The 4,860-nt window shown below is 37.2% G+C and overlaps 1 long non-coding RNA gene across 1 annotated transcript; it reads right to left on the bottom strand.

The window, feature by feature from the left end:
* Positions 1-1,355: 1,355 nt before the first annotated feature.
* On the bottom strand, positions 1,356-4,068 carry LOC150036053 (uncharacterized). Its single transcript, XR_016529851.1, has 2 exons — positions 3,858-4,068; positions 1,356-2,030 (listed from the first exon to the last, which is right to left on the bottom strand). It is a non-coding gene; the product is annotated as an uncharacterized LOC150036053 (long non-coding RNA).
* Positions 4,069-4,860: the final 792 nt, after the last annotated feature.

The raw sequence follows: 4,860 nt of genomic DNA, 5'->3' as shown, positions 1-4,860 counted from the left end.
GTCAAAAGTTCTATTGGCTTCTAGGAACGCATTCAGCGGTCGAGCTATTTTAGAGAAGTCCTTCACAAATTGTGTAGAACCCCGCATGTCCTAAGAAACTTCTTAAGGCCTTCACATTTGCTGGAGGTGGAAGTCTTTAAATGGCCTCAATTTTTGCTTTGTCGCCTCTAGCCTCTCCTTTGAAACCTTGTGCCCGAGCACAATTCCTTTCTTAACCATGAAATGGCATTTCTCCCAATTCAGCACCAGATTGGTCTCTTCGCATCTTTTCAATATTTTCTCCAAGTTTTTCAGACAGACATCGTACGTTTGCTCGTAGATTGAGAAATCGTACATAAAGACTTCCACTGAGTCATCCAGCTACTCAGAGAAGATTTCCATCATACACCTCTGAAATGTGCTCGACATATTGCATAATCCAAAAGGCATGCAGTGAAAGCGAACGTTCCATGTGGACAAGTGAATTTGGTATTTTCTTGTTCTTCTGGTGCAATCATAATCTTGTTATAACCGGCATACCCATCAAGAAAACAGAAGTAGTCATTTCCTGCTAGTCGATCTAGCATTTGATCAATGAAAGGTAAAGGGAAATGATCTTTCTTCGTCGCCGCATTGAGCTTCCGGTACTCTATACAAATCCACTAGCCAGTGACAGTCCTCATGGGGATTAACTTATTGTTTGCATTCGGGACTACTGTCATTCCACCCTTATTGAGAACGCATTAAACAGGCCTAACCCACGTGCTATCGGTGATAGGGTATATGATATTGGCGTCTAGCCATTTAGTTTTTTCCTATGCGGTGGAGTTGAACATGGAGTGATGAAAGTGTAGAATTACAATGAGTATGCAATGAAGGGGTTGAGAAGGGTTTTAGCTAACATTTCCTAAGATTGTGCACAAGTTATGCGATCATGCTACACATAAATATAAGTACTGCATTTCTCAATGCAGAATGCCATAATTCCTAATTCTAGGACGCTTGCGATGTATATGCAAAACAATCGATATGACTTATTTCTAAGTCTCTACTCTTGCCTATGCGATGATGAATGATGCACACATAAAACAAGGTGATTGCATACCATCATTCCTATTTTTAGGGCGCATGCAATGTGTAAATAGCAATAGAACTTATGTCTAAGTTTCTACTTCTTGATTATGCGATTCTAATCTGACTCTCTCAAGCCTACATTCTATCTTTAGACTACTCTCTTAAGTATGTCCAAAGGGTGAATGATGCATACATAAGACAAAATGATCGCATAAAATGTAAATCTTAAGTCATGCTAGCTAAGTACTTCTCAACCCATTCAGAAATTTAGCTACTCATGCGTGGTATGGAAAGATTAAACATAAATTAAAATGAAGTTTCCATTTTCTACAAATAAAAGTACTGAATACAAAATAACAAATGTATTTGAGAAATGAGAAGCCCGATAAGCAATATCTTGCTTCCCGTGGCCTTTTACGCTGCTCTTTATCACTTCAACTCTGTTCTCGTGTGTATTATTGCTCTCACAAGTGTTGGCCCTCTCTTCTTTGTGTTGCTTTCCGGCAGTCTCTCGATTTGTCCGGGAGCGATTCTTTTGGCTTTTTCTCGTCTCCTTGTTCTCTCCGTCCTTTAAGTATATGTATGAGTATGTGCATGAAAAGACTAACTCACTAACTCCTTTTTCTCTAGTGGCCTTCAATACTTATAGATTTCAAGGTGAAGTAACTTTTCTTGCTAATGATTGCAATGATGGGCGGCATTATTTCCCTTATTCTGTTGCATAATTTAATAGTCACTGAAAGTTGAATGTACTTACTACAGTGTGACTTTTAATGGCTTGTCAACTAAATTTAGAATCAAGCGTTATCAGCTTTCCGTCCCATCATGATTTATTATGTTGTCACCTTGATGCGAGGTCTTTATGCGGCCACCTTTTAAGAGACTTCTCACGATCGCATGACTTGCAATCACAACTTTAAGTGTGCAAACTCATTGTGCCCTTGGATCGCAATTTCATATGCACCATCGCATTGTACCTGCACAAAATAGGTAAATTAACTGTTTTTATGCGATGAGCAGTCGCGATCACAATTCCTTTTAGTTTAACGCTTTTGGACGTGATATTGCCTATTTTACCGTCGCATTCTCTCAATGTTTTTCTTTTTTGGTCTGTAATAACTTGTATTTCTACCAGTTATCACCCTTCCCCAACCTAAAATAATGCATTGTCCCTAAGTATGCAAGCAAGCAAATAAGGACAAAATAAGAGAAACAGAAAACCTTCCCATAATAAAAGTCCATGAGGGATAGGTTGTTTGGGCAATGCAAGGATGAGAGTAAAAAGAGAACCTGCAAAAACCAAAACTCCAGCCAAAGGAAAATAACTACCTAAAAGAAGTTAGGTTAAAATTACTCCTAAGAAAAACTAAAAACCTAAAATTTGAAAAAAAAAAAAAAAAAGCACATGCACAAAAAATATAAATAAAGGAAGGTATAACTACTGGCCATCCGAGTCTAGTGAGTTAGTCTCCTACTAGACATTTGCCTCGAAGTCCATGACAATGAAGTGTAGACGTTGGCACTTCTCCATGGAGGTCATCCTTCTCTCCATATGTCGTAGTAATCTCATAGTGTCGCACACCTCCCTCAGCCACTCCTCAGAGATCCTGAGTGCACGCACACTCATCGACTCCTCGACCACCTCTTAAGCCACTCTTTCTTTTCCCCCAGGGTTGTCCTCTAGCTAATTGGCCTCAACTTCCTCTTCTCTTTCCACCACAGCTATGTGATCTCTAAAGGCTGAGATGGTGGTCCTGTTAATGAGAGTTTTAAGAACCACCCTCTCATCTTGCTCTCTAATCTCTACACCTAATCGACAGTAAATGCAATAAAGCAAGGGAAGCCCAAGCCGCTAGTGGTATCACAACGGCCTCCTCGTCAGATTTGGGCATGAATGAACTTACCAACATTAATAGAACGACCGATGCAAATGCAATAAAGCAATTTTGCCCTGTCCTTGGTCACATCCACTAGACGGGTGATCGGCATTAATCTGGTGCAAATAAATGTGTGCCAGATTTAGTTCGAGACCAGTAGGTCCCTACCACAAAGCTTAATCGGCTCACCATTTGTCCTTTTCCAGTTGATCCTTGCTCCACAAAGGACCCCAGCAACTAAGTGTTCATCGAAGGTTGAGATGAAATGAGAATACTCATCATCCCCCATATCAACAGCTTCATAAACGTTGTTTATACGAGAAGAAGAAAAAAACAACTGATATCCCTATAACAACGGAGACATTCTTGTCCTCTTATATGTTCGTATAACAATTGGGGCTATTCTAACTTAGGGGCGACTACTAACTCCTCCCAATCTCGCCTCTCAATGTCAGTGGTAATGTTTAGGTAATAGTTCTCCCCTAATGCTAAGGCTTTCTCGAGAATAAGGATTTTGGCCGCTATAACCCTACGAAAGTGCTCATATGCACCTAAGGAAGGAAGTCTACTTTAGTCGTACTGGGGCTGATTATTAGAGGTACTAGCTACTTTTTCCCCCTTATTTCTCTTAGGTGCCATCGAAATCTTATGCTAATTATATAACTATGGGCAACCCGAATGAAAGCTAAGCGAAAAACTAAACCTAAAAATCTAAAAAAAAAAAATCTCATAAACTACCCACCCCAACCTACAATCAGAAAAACCACAACAAAAATTCAATAATTGGATCCAAACTGAAACACTTGAATTTCCCTTCCTCCATAAATTCAAAATTTCAGCACAAATCAACAAATTGGATTAACTCAACCTAAATCTAGCAAATTTCAAGAAAAAATAGGAGAATATCAAGAAAACAAGAGATTTTACCTTTGGTTGAAGAAAAGAACTCCAAAAACGTCAAAAATGCCCAAATTTTTGTTGGTTTAGGGAAAACCCATGAAATTTGGGTAGTCAAGAATTTGAGTAGGACCGCTGATTTATGGAAGAACTCATCATTTTATATGATTGGTCGGCAAGACTTAGTGGGATAATGAAGAGAAAATGAGCGGAGAGGAAGAAGCATTAGGGCGTTTTGCCCTTTTCGGTGGAACAAATATGTTTTAAAACCCTAAAACAAATCTGTTCGTAGTGTAGTGGCACTCCTAGGGAGTGTCTGGTTGTCTGGTTTAAAAATCATCTTATTATTATTTTTAGTATTTTTATATTAAAAGAAATTTAAATTAAACTAAATTAACCTAAACCAAACAAAGCTAAATCAATCTAAAGTAACTTTAGTTATTCTATTCCCAAAAATAAATAAATAAATAATAAAATCACCTGGCTCCCTCTATGAAAGAAATTTTTTTAACGTTGGTTGCTTGATGTAATTCGTCTCCATTTAAAGATACGATGAGAAAGATCCGGTTAGAGGACCTTGAGCAGAACCAAATTATCCCAATTTCCCAAATTTACATAATACATAATTTTTAAAGAGAATAATAAGAATTATGCATTTAAAACTAAAAATACAGCATGCTCTTAACAAAACAAAAGAGGAAGATAGGTTTCGGAACCCTTACAACTAACTTTTTGTCAGTACCTTTTTGTAAAAAAAAAAAAAAAAAAAAAAAAAAAAAAAAAAACCTCTTCTGTGTATCTCATGGATGAAGGAGGAAGAAAAGAAAATTAAACTGTAGGCTCCCCACTTCCCACGTAGTAGACTCCCTCCCAAAATTTATTTTTTTTTAAGTAAATAAATGAAATTTATTTATTTTTAATTAATTAATTAATATATATTTACATAATAATGATCTTCTTATAATATATATATAACTATATGTTATATCAAATATAATGTATAACCTATGGTTTCTATATTGTATCAAATACA

The sequence above is a fragment of the Benincasa hispida genome, chromosome 5, assembly GCF_027475165.1.
Source record: "Benincasa hispida cultivar pf3 chromosome 5, pf3_genome.v1.1, whole genome shotgun sequence".
Lineage (NCBI taxonomy): Eukaryota > Viridiplantae > Streptophyta > Magnoliopsida > Cucurbitales > Cucurbitaceae > Benincasa > Benincasa hispida.
This window is presented reverse-complemented; position numbering and strand designations above follow the sequence as displayed.